The sequence below is a fragment of the Oncorhynchus mykiss genome, chromosome 19 (genome assembly GCF_013265735.2).
Source record: "Oncorhynchus mykiss isolate Arlee chromosome 19, USDA_OmykA_1.1, whole genome shotgun sequence".
NCBI classification, from domain to species: Eukaryota; Metazoa; Chordata; class Actinopteri; order Salmoniformes; family Salmonidae; genus Oncorhynchus; species Oncorhynchus mykiss.
In genome coordinates, this window is record NC_048583.1 from 1,817,376 (window position 1) to 1,829,488 (window position 12,113).

Here is a 12,113-nt window from a genome sequence, read left to right on the forward strand (position 1 = left end):
AACTTGGATTGTAGGATTCAGAGTCCTGAGTGATATCCTTTACAGCATAGAACCCTGTACTCAATACTCTGTGACGGGTTCAGATTTAACTGTCCTTGGTTCACCGGAAAAACAGATCAAATATTGTCTGGCCAGAAACGGTATCAACTACCAGGCACTGGATTTCCAAGTGGATGCATGGTAGGGTAGCCCAGTTGATACCGTTTCTGGCCCAAAAATATTTAATCTGTTTTTCCGGTGAACCAAGGACAGTAAAATCTGAACCCTTCACAGAGTATTGAGTACAGGGTTCTATGCTGTAAAGGTTATCACTCAGGACTCTGAATCCTACAATCCGAGTTTAAATCTTGGACGATCCTACCATGTCAATTAATTTGCCTCGTGGAACTAGAATATAGCTGTCCAAATATTGTTGTCAGTTGAAAGTATTTGCAACACGTGAAGGAACGACAGTCCGCTGTTGCTAATTAAACGCAGAATTTTTTTTTTTCAATTTCAATGTGGATTTAGAATATGGTTCTATGGAGTAATGGTTAGCACTCTGGACTTTGAATCCAGTGATCCAAGTTCAAATCTCGGTAGAACCTTCCTATTTTTTTGTGCTGAATTATTCACATGGCCAAACAATAATCTCATAATCTGCTGTTTATCCGGTGTACAAATGACAGGAAAATCGGAAGTCTACAATAATTATTCTGTATAGAGTTTTATGGTGTAATGGTTAGCACTCAGGACTCTGAATCCTGCAATCCGAGTTCAAATCTTGGTAGGACCTACCTTGATTTTGCAGTGACACACTCCTCCCTTGTCAACTTTAAAATAGTGGTGTGTGAAAGAAACAAATGGGTGGGAGTCAATAAGCACTCTTGTTATGCACGAATGGCTAGCCAACGGTAAATGCATACTATGAGTTCCTGTTAATTTTTTTTAATTGAAAACTTGCAGCCCCACAAAGAACTGAAAATGTTTCATATTTTGTTCACACTCATTACATCATTCGTGTTGGAAATATGTGGATTTCCAAGTGGATGCATGGTAGGGTAGCCCAGTTGATACCGGTACATGGCAGGGTAGCCCAGTTGATACCGGTACATGGCAGGGTAGCCCAGTTGATACCGGTACATGGCAGGGTAGCCCAGTTGATACCGGTACATGGCAGGGTAGCCCAGTTGATACCGGTACATGGCAGGGTAGCCCAGTTGATACCGGTACATGGCAGGGTAGCCCAGTTGATACCGGTACATGGCAGGGTAGCCCAGTTGATACCGGTACATGGCAGAAAATACTTTCTGTGTTTCCGGGGGAACCAAGGACAGTAAAATCTGAACCCTTCAGAAGAGTATTCAAGTCTCAGGAGGCCATACCAGGTGACATAATCCTCTTCTGTTAAATAGAATATTGCTGTCCAAACGAAGGATGGTTTCAGTTGCAAGTCATTGCTACACATTGAAGGGCTGACATTCTACATTTGGTAATATTCTCATCGACGGGGTTGTAGCGGAGCAGCTTGAAGAGCTTCAAGTTCCTTGGCGTCCACATCACCAACAAACTAACATGGTTCAAGCACACCAAGACAGTCGTGGAGAGGGCACGGTAAAACCTGTCCCGCTCAGGAGAGAATGGATTTGGCCTGGATCCACAAAAGGTTCTACAGCTGCACCAACGAGAGCATCCTGACGGGTTGCATCACTGCCTGGTATGGCAACTGCTCAGCCTCCGACCGCAAGGCCCGACAGAAGGTAGTGCGTACGGCCCAGTACATAAATGGGGCAAAGCTTCCTGCCATCTCGGGCTTCTCCTGGCTGGCTCAGCTGATGTTCAATAAGGACTGGCTGCCTGAGAGGTGGGATGTGTTCTGTGTGAAGTCACAAGGAGGCGCCAGAGAGATAAAAAAGGTGGAGATAGAGGAAGAGGAGGTAGAGGAGTAGGAGGTGGAGGAAGAGGAGGTAGAGGAGTAGGAGGTGGAGGAAGAGGAGGTAGAGGAGTAGGAGGTGGAGGAAGAGGAGGTAGAGGAGTAGGAGGTGGAGGAAGAGGAGGTAGAGGAGTAGGAGGTGAAGGAAGAGGAGGTAGAGGAGTAGGAGGTGGAGGAAGAGGAGGTAGAGGAGTAGGAGGTGGAAGAGGAGGTAGAGGAGTAGGAGGTGGAGGAAGAGGAGGTAGAGGAGTAGGAGGTGGAGGAAGAGGAGGTAGAGGAGTAGGAGGTGGAGGAAGAGGAGGTAGAGGAGTAGGAGGTGGAGGAAGAGGACGGTAGAGGAGTAGGAGGTGGAGGAAGAGGACGGTAGAGGAGTAGGAGGTGGAGGAAGAGGAGGTAGAGGAGTAGGAGGTGGAGGAAGAGGAGGTGGTGTAATGGTGTAATGGTTAGCACTCTGTACTTTGAATCCAGTGATCCGAGTTCAAATCTCGGTAGAACCTTCCTATTTTTTTGTGCTGAATTATTCACATGGCCAACCAATAATCTCATAATCTGCTGTTTATCCGGTGTACAAATGACAGGAAAATCGGAAGTCTACAATAATTATTCTGTATAGGGTTTTATGGTGTAATGGTTAGCACTCAGGACTCTGAATCCTGCAATCCGAGTTCAAATCTTGGTAGGACCTACCTTGATTTTGCAGTGACACACTCCTCCCCTGTCAACTTTAAAATAGTGGTGTGTGAAAGAAACAAATGGGTGGGAGTCAATAAGCACTCTTGTTACGCACGAATGGCTAGCCAACGGTAAATGCATACTATGAGTTCCTGTTAAGTTTTTTTAATTGAAAACTTGCAGCCCCACAAAGAACTGAAAATGTTTCATATTTTGTTCACACTCATCACATCATTCGTGTTGGAAATATGTGGATTTCCAAGTGGATGCATGGTAGGGTAGCCCAGTTGATACCGGTACATGGCAGGGTAGCCCAGTTGATACCGGTACATGGCAGGGTAGCCCAGTTGATACCGGTACATGGCAGGGTAGCCCAGTTGATACCGGTACATGGCAGGGTAGCCCAGTTGATACCGGTACATGGCAGGGTAGCCCAGTTGATACCGGTACATGGCAGGGTAGCCCAGTTGATACCGGTACATGGCAGGGTAGCCCAGTTGATACCGGTACATGGCAGGGTAGCCCAGTTGATACCGGTACATGGCAGGGTAGCCCAGTTGATACCGGTACATGGCAGGGTAGCCCAGTTGATACCGGTACATGGCAGAAAATACTTTCTGTGTTTCCGGGGGAACCAAGGACAGTAAAATCTGAACCCTTCAGAAGAGTATTCAAGTCTCAGGAGGCCATACCAGGTGACATAATCCTCTTCTGTTAAATAGAATATTGCTGTCCAAACGAAGGATGGTTTCAGTTGCAAGTCATTGCTACACATTGAAGGGCTGACATTCTATATTTGGTAATATTCTCATCGACGGGGTTGTAGCGGAGCAGCTTGAAGAGCTTCGAGTTCCTTGGCGTCCACATCACCAACAAACTAACATGGTTCAAGCACACCAAGACAGTCGTGGAGAGGGCACGGTAAAACCTGTCCCGCTCAGGATAGGATGGATTTGGCCTGGATCCACAAAAGGTTCTACAGCTGCACCAACGAGAGCATCCTGACGGGTTGCATCACTGCCTGGTATGGCAACTGCTCAGCCTCCGACCGCAAGGCCCGACAGAAGGTAGTGCGTACGGCCCAGTACATAAATGGGGCAAAGCTTCCTGCCATCTCGGGCTTCTCCTGGCTGGCTCAGCTGATGTTCAATAAGGGCTGGCTGCCTGAGAGGTGGGATGTGTTCTGTGTGAAGTCACAAGGAGGCGCCAGAGAGATAAAAAAAGGTGGAGATAGAGGAAGAGGAGGTAGAGGAGTAGGAGGTGGAGGAAGAGGAGGTAGAGGAGTAGGAGGTGGAGGAAGAGGAGGTAGAGGAGTAGGAGGTGGAGGAAGAGGAGGTAGAGGAGTAGGAGGTGAAGGAAGAGGAGGTAGAGGAGTAGGAGGTGGAGGAAGAGGAGGTAGAGGAGTAGGAGGTGGAGGAAGAGGAGGTAGAGGAGTAGGAGGTGGAGGAAGAGGACGGTAGAGGAGTAGGAGGTGGAGGAAGAGGAGGTAGAGGAGTAGGAGGTGGAGGAAGAGGAGGTAGAGGAGTAGGAGGTGGAGAAAGAGGAGGTAGAGGAGTAGGAGGTGGAAGAGGAGGTAGAGGAGTAGGAGGTGGAGGAAGAGGAGGTAGAGGAGTAGGAGGTGGAGGAAGAGGAGGTGGAGGAGTAGGAGGTGGAGGAAGAGGAGGTAGAGGAGTAGGAGGTGGAGGAAGAGGAGGTAGAGGAGTAGGAGGTGGAGGAAGAGGACGGTAGAGGAGTAGGAGGTGGAGGAAGAGGACGGTAGAGGAGTAGGAGGTGGAGGAAGAGGAGGTAGAGGAGTAGGAGGTGGAGGAAGAGGAGGTAGAGGAGTAGGAGGTGGAGGAAGAGGAGGTAGAGGAGTAGGAGGTGGAGGAAGAGGAGGTAGAGGAGTAGGAGGTGGAGGAAGAGGACGGTAGAGGAGTAGGAGGTGGAGGAAGAGGAGGTAGAGGAGTAGGAGGTGGAGGAAGAGGAGGTAGAGGAGTAGGAGGTGGAGGAAGAGGAGGTAGAGGAGTAGGAGGTGGAGGAAGAGGAGGTAGAGGAGTAGGAGGTGGAGGAAGAGGAGGTAGAGGAGTAGGAGGTGGAGGAAGAGGACGGTAGAGGAGTAGGAGGTGGAGGAAGAGGAGGTAGAGGAGTAGGAGGTGGAGGAAGAGGAGGTAGAGGAGTAGGAGGTGGAGGAAGAGGAGGTAGAGGAGTAGGAGGTGGAGGAAGAGGAGGTAGAGGAGTAGGAGGTGGAGGAGTAGGAGGTGGAGGAAGAGGAGGTGGAGGAAGAGGAGGTAGAGGAGTAGGAGGTGGAGGAAGAGGAGGTAGAGGAGTAGGAGGTGGAGGAAGAGGAGGTAGAGGAGTAGGAGGTGGAGGAAGAGGAGGTAGAGGAGTAGGAGGTGAAGGAAGAGGAGGTAGAGGAGTAGGAGGTGGAGGAAGAGGAGGTAGAGGAGTAGGAGGTGGAGGAAGAGGAGGTAGAGGAGTAGGAGGTGGAGGAAGAGGAGGTAGAGGAGTAGGAGGTGGAGGAAGAGGAGGTAGAGGAGTAGGAGGTGGAGGAAGAGGAGGTAGAGGAGTAGGAGGTGGAGGAAGAGGAGGTAGAGGAGTAGGAGGTGGAGGAAGAGGACGGTAGAGGAGTAGGAGGTGGAGGAAGAGGACGGTAGAGGAGTAGGAGGTGGAGGAAGAGGAGGTAGAGGAGTAGGAGGTGGAGGAAGAGGAGGTAGAGGAGTAGGAGGTGGAGGAAGAGGAGGTAGAGGAGTAGGAGGTGGAGGAAGAGGACGGTAGAGGAGTAGGAGGTGGAGGAAGAGGACGGTAGAGGAGTAGGAGGTGGAGGAAGAGGAGGTAGAGGAGTAGGAGGTGGAGGAAGAGGAGGTGGTGTAATGGTGTAATGGTTAGCACTCTGTACTTTGAATCCAGTGATCCGAGTTCAAATCTCGGTAGAACCTTCCTATTTTTTTGTGCTGAATTATTCACATGGCCAACCAATAATCTCATAATCTGCTGTTTATCCGGTGTACAAATGACAGGAAAATCGGAAGTAGCCCAGTAGCCCAGCAGGGTAGCCCAGTTGATACCGGTACATGGCAGGGTAGCCCAGTTGATACCGGTACATGGCAGGGTAGCCCAGTTGATACCGGTACATGGCAGGGTAGCCCAGTTGATACCGGTACATGGCAGAAAATACTTTCTGTGTTTCCGGGGGAACCAAGGACAGTAAAATCTGAACCCTTCAGAAGAGTATTCAAGTCTCAGGAGGCCATACCAGGTGACATAATCCTCTTCTGTTAAATAGAATATTGCTGTCCAAACGAAGGATGGTTTCAGTTGCAAGTCATTGCTACACATTGAAGGGCTGACATTCTATATTTGGTAATATTCTCATCGACGGGGTTGTAGCGGAGCAGCTTGAAGAGCTTCGAGTTCCTTGGCGTCCACATCACCAACAAACTAACATGGTTCAAGCACACCAAGACAGTCGTGGAGAGGGCACGGTAAAACCTGTCCCGCTCAGGATAGGATGGATTTGGCCTGGATCCACAAAAGGTTCTACAGCTGCACCAACGAGAGCATCCTGACGGGTTGCATCACTGCCTGGTATGGCAACTGCTCAGCCTCCGACCGCAAGGCCCGACAGAAGGTAGTGCGTACGGCCCAGTACATAAATGGGGCAAAGCTTCCTGCCATCTCGGGCTTCTCCTGGCTGGCTCAGCTGATGTTCAATAAGGGCTGGCTGCCTGAGAGGTGGGATGTGTTCTGTGTGAAGTCACAAGGAGGCGCCAGAGAGATAAAAAAAGGTGGAGATAGAGGAAGAGGAGGTAGAGGAGTAGGAGGTGGAGGAAGAGGAGGTAGAGGAGTAGGAGGTGGAGGAAGAGGAGGTAGAGGAGTAGGAGGTGGAGGAAGAGGAGGTAGAGGAGTAGGAGGTGGAGGAAGAGGAGGTAGAGGAGTAGGAGGTGAAGGAAGAGGAGGTAGAGGAGTAGGAGGTGGAGGAAGAGGAGGTAGAGGAGTAGGAGGTGGAGGAAGAGGAGGTAGAGGAGTAGGAGGTGGAGGAAGAGGACGGTAGAGGAGTAGGAGGTGGAGGAAGAGGAGGTAGAGGAGTAGGAGATGGAGGAAGAGGAGGTAGAGGAGTAGGAGGTGGAGAAAGAGGAGGTAGAGGAGTAGGAGGTGGAAGAGGAGGTAGAGGAGTAGGAGGTGGAGGAAGAGGAGGTAGAGGAGTAGGAGGTGGAGGAAGAGGAGGTGGAGGAGTAGGAGGTGGAGGAAGAGGAGGTAGAGGAGTAGGAGGTGGAGGAAGAGGAGGTAGAGGAGTAGGAGGTGGAGGAAGAGGACGGTAGAGGAGTAGGAGGTGGAGGAAGAGGACGGTAGAGGAGTAGGAGGTGGAGGAAGAGGAGGTAGAGGAGTAGGAGGTGGAGGAAGAGGAGGTAGAGGAGTAGGAGGTGGAGGAAGAGGAGGTAGAGGAGTAGGAGGTGGAGGAAGAGGACGGTAGAGGAGTAGGAGGTGGAGGAAGAGGAGGTAGAGGAGTAGGAGGTGGAGGAAGAGGAGGTAGAGGAGTAGGAGGTGGAGGAAGAGGAGGTAGAGGAGTAGGAGGTGGAGGAAGAGGAGGTAGAGGAGTAGGAGGTGGAGGAAGAGGAGGTAGAGGAGTAGGAGGTGGAGGAAGAGGACGGTAGAGGAGTAGGAGGTGGAGGAAGAGGAGGTAGAGGAGTAGGAGGTGGAGGAAGAGGAGGTAGAGGAGTAGGAGGTGGAGGAAGAGGAGGTAGAGGAGTAGGAGGTGGAGGAAGAGGAGGTAGAGGAGTAGGAGGTGGAGGAGTAGGAGCTGGAGGAAGAGGAGGTGGAGGAAGAGGAGGTAGAGGAGTAGGAGGTGGAGGAAGAGGAGGTAGAGGAGTAGGAGGTGGAGGAGTAGGAGGTGGAGGAAGAGGACGGTAGAGGAGTAGGAGGTAGAGGAAGAGGAGGTAGAGGAGTAGGAGGTGGAGGAAGAGGAGGTAGAGGAGTAGGAGGTGGAGGAGTAGGAGGTGGAGGAAGAGGACGGTAGAGGAGTAGGAGGTAGAGGAAGAGGAGGTAGAGGAGTAGGAGGTGGAGGAAGAGGAGGTAGAGGAGTAGGAGGTGGAGGAGTAGGAGGTGGAGGAAGAGGACGGTAGAGGAGTAGGAGGTAGAGGAAGAGGAGGTAGAGGAGTAGGAGGTGGAGGAAGAGGAGGTAGAGGAGTAGGAGGTGGAGGAAGAGGAGGTAGAGGAGTAGGAGGTGGAGGAGTAGGAGGTGGAGGAAGAGGAGGTAGAGGAGTAGGAGGTGGAGGAAGAGGAGGTGGAGGAGTAGGAGGTGGAGGAAGAGGAGGTAGAGGAGTAGGAGGTGGAGGAAGAGGAGGTGGAGGAGTAGGAGGTAGAGGAAGAGGAGGTAGAGGAGTAGGAGGTAGAAGAAGAGGACGGTAGAGGAGTAGGAGGTAGAGGAAGAGGACGGTAGAGGAGTAGGAGGTGGAGGAAGAGGAGGTAGAGGAGTAGGAGGTGGAGGAAGAGGAGGTAGAGGAGTAGGAGGTGGAGGAGTAGGAGGTGGAGGAAGAGGAGGTAGAGGAGTAGGAGGTGGAGGAAGAGGAGGTGGAGGAGTAGGAGGTAGAGGAAGAGGAGGTAGAGGAAGAGGAGGTAGAGGAGTAGGAGGTGGAGGAGTAGGAGGTGGAGGAAGAGGAGGTAGAGGAGTAGGAGGTGGAGGAAGAGGAGGTGGAGGAGTAGGAGGTAGAGGAAGAGGAGGTAGAGGAAGAGGACGGTAGAGTCTTTTTTTTCTTTAAAACAGCGATCCAGTCCACCTTCTTTTATATGTTGTTTATTGGACAGGATAGAGACAGAATGGAAAGAGGACATTATCCAATGAACATGCTTTTTAGTCTAGTCGAAAGCTTAATTATCTGTCTCTGGGAAATCCTATAACGTGAGTCATTAGGGGGGTGAAAATAAGATCTGACCCCACATCAGTGGTTAGGGTAGACTTTTAGCCTACCTGCGCTTTATTTTATATTGAACGTTACGTCATGCTTAACTGAGCTACTGATGAACTATATTGTAAACGTAATGGTCTTGTGATATGGCACTTTTTCTCAATATGGGGAAATGTTCTGTACAACTTGATCCTTGTTGGTAAAGTGTTTTATTAGGTTAAGTATTTTGTATTAAATACATTTTAAATTAAACTATTAATTAAACGGTGATTTTGTATTTCTTGAAAATAGTAACGGTGTGAAAATGTAAGGTAAACTATAGTCAGCGTGTGTAGATGGATGATGGTAGTCAGCTCCACCGTTCATCACTAGAGTCTGAGAGCATTGATCTGGATAAATGGTTCATCTACTGGTATAGGCTTGTCCAACAAGATTTCACTACCACATACTTGCTAAACCAGGCCAGAGCAGAGCAGAGCTCTTCACAAGTATCATAAGGCACCTAAAAAACAGGTTTCATTCTTGAACAGCAGTGAACATGCAAACATTAGACAGAGCCGTAGTTGGGGCATCAAATCAAATCAAACTTTATTTGTCACATGCGCCAAACACGACAGGTAGACCTTACAGAGAAATGCTTACTTACGAGCCCCTTAACCAACATTGCAGTTTAAAAAATACAGATAAGAATAAGAGATAAAAGTAACAAATAATTAAAGAGTAGCAGTGAAATAACAATCTCTCTCAGGGTGTTGGGGGTGATGGTGTTTAGTTGGAGTGTCTGACATGTTGGTGGTGTGATGGTGTTTAGTTGGGGTGTCTGACAGTGTTTGGGTGATGGTGTTTAGGTGGGGTGTCTGACTGTTGGGGGTGATGGTGTTTAGTTGGGGTGTCTGACAGTGTTTGGGTGATGGTGTTTAGGTGGGGTGTCTGACAGTGTTTGGGTGATGGTGTTTAGGTGGGGTGTCTGACTGTTGGGGGTGATGGTGTTTAGTTGGGGTGTCTGACAGTGTTTGGGTGATGGTGTTTAGGTGGGGTGTCTGACTGTTGGGGGTGATGGTGTTTAGTTGGGGTGTCTGACAGTGTTGGAGTGATGGTGTTTAGGTGGGGTGTCTGACTGTTGGGGGTGATGGTGTTTAGTTGGGGTGTCTGACAGTGTTTGGGTGATGGTGTTTAGGTGGGGTGTCTGACATGTTGTTGGGGTAATGGTGTTGAGTTGGGATGTCTGACATGTTGTTGTGGTGATGGTGTTGAGTTGGGGTGTCTGACATGTTGTTGGGGGTGATGGTGTTTAGTTGGGGTGTCTGACAGTGTTGGAGTGATGGTGTTTAGGTGGGGTGTCTGACATGTTGGTGGTGTGATGGTGTTTAGTTGGGGTGTCTGACAGTGTTTGGGTGATGGTGTTTAGGTGGGGTGTCTGACATGTTGTTGGGGTAATGGTGTTGAGTTGGGATGTCTGACATGTTGTTGTGGTGATGGTGTTGAGTTGGGGTGTCTGACATGTTGTTGGGGGTGATGGTGTTTAGTTGGGGTGTCTGACAGTGTTGGAGTGATGGTGTTTAGGTGGGGTGTCTGACATGTTGGTGGTGTGATGGTGTTTAGTTGGGGTGTCTGACAGTGTTGGGGTGATGGTGTTTAGTTGGGGTGTCTGACATGTTGGTGGTGTGATGGTGTTTAGTTGGGGTGTCTGACAGTGTTTGGGTGATGGTGTTTAGGTGGGGTGTCTGACATGTTGTTGGTGTTTAGTTGGGGTGTCTGACAGTGTTGGGGTGATGGTGTTTAGTTGGGGTGTCTGACAGTGTTGGGGTGATGGTGTTTAGTTGGGGTGTCTGACATGTTGTTGTGGTGATGGTGTTGAGTTGGGGTGTCTGACATGTTGTTGGGGTGATGGTGTTTAGTTGGGGTTTCTGACAGTGTTGGGGTGATGGTGTTTAGTTGGGGTGTCTGACATGTTGTTGTGGTGATGGTGTTGAGTTGGGGTGTCTGACATGTTGTTGGGGTGATGGTGTTGAGTTGGGGTTTCTGACAGTGTTGGGGTGATGGTGTTGAGTTGGGGTGTCTGACATGTTGTTGGGGTGATGGTGTTGAGTTGGGGTTTCTGACAGTGTTGGGGTGATGGTGTTGAGTTGTGGTGTCTGACATGTTGTTGGGGTGATGGTGTTGAGTTGGGGTGTCTGTGGATGTAGTTTAGTCTTAGCTGAGACATTGTATAGAGTCAGTGATCTGTGGATGTAGTTTAGTCGTAGCTGAGACATTATATAGGGTCAGTTATCTGTGGATGTAGTTTAGTCTTAGCTGAGACATTATATAAAGTCGGTGATCTGTGGATGTAGTTTAGTCTCAGCTGAGACATTATATAGAGTCAGTGATCTGTGGATGTAGTTTAGTCTTAGCTGAGACATTATATAGAGTCAGTGATCTGTGGATGTAGTTTAGTCTTAGCTGAGACATTATATAGAGTCAGTGATCTGTGGATGTAGTTTAGTCTTAGCTGAGACATTATATAGAGTCAGTGTTCTGTGGATGTAGTTTAGTCTTAGCTGAGACATTATATAGAGTCAGTGATCTGTGGATGTAGTTTAGTCTTAGCTGAGACATTATATAGAGTCAGTGATCTGTGGATGTAGTTTAGTCTTAGCTGAGACATTATATAGAGTCAGTGATCTGTGGATGTAGTTTAGTCTTAGCTGAGACATTATATAGAGTCAGGGTTCTGTGGATGTAGTTTAGTCCTAGCCCCCCCGTAGTGCCACAAAGCATATATGCACGGCATAAGCCATGGCAAAATGTTTAGAATAGCAGGAAATTTGTTTTTAAATTGCAACATTTTCTATCTGCCTCATGGCAAAATGTGTTGAGTTGCGGGAAGTTAGCTTTAAAACAGCAACATTTTCTATCTGCCTCATGGCAAAATGTGTTGAGTTGCGGGAAGTTAGCTTTAAAACAGCAACATTTTCTATCTGCCTCATGGCAAAATGTGTTGAGTTGCGGGAAGTTAGCTTTAAAACAGCAACATTTTCTATCTGCCTCATGGCAAAATGTGTTGAGTTGCGGGAAGTTAGCTTTAAAACAGCAACATTTTCTATCTGCCTCATGGCAAAATGTGTTGAGTTGCAGGAAATTAGCTTTAAAACAGCAACATTTTCTATCTGCCCCATGGCAAAATGTGTTGAGTTGCAGGAAATTAGCTTTAAAACAGCAACATTTTCTATCTGCCCCATGGCAAAATGTGTTGAGTTGCGGTCCTGAGACCACTCCTGTTTTTAACCTTCACATAGCAAAGGAACACGAGGACAACATCACATTTGAGTAGACTTTCCGGTAAATTCCACCAACTTCTATGCCTGTGAAAATGAATCTTTGAGCACTTCACTCACAGTGCTCACTGCGCCCCAGGTGCTGTCGCTGCGTGAGTCATTGAAATAGAATGAATAGAAAGGGAGTCGGCATTCATGTCAACGATGGCATTATAAGTGGACGTTGAGTTTACCAACGATTTATAAATGCACTAGATGACTATTTGGGGTGGTTTGAAGCCACCGTGCCGCCATCTTGGTAATCCCATCACTGTTGTAAAACTTTCATGGAAGCTAGAGAAATGCAATTTTGATGTCTAAATGTACTTTTTATCACTTTATTCTATTACA

General features: G+C 48.7%; 1 non-coding gene across 1 annotated transcript; it reads left to right on the forward strand.

The window, feature by feature from the left end:
* The first annotated feature begins 2,525 nt into the window (after positions 1–2,525).
* Positions 2,526–2,597, forward strand: trnaq-cug. The gene has a single exon. It is a non-coding gene; the product is annotated as a tRNA-Gln (tRNA).
* The last annotated feature ends 9,516 nt before the right edge of the window (positions 2,598–12,113 follow it).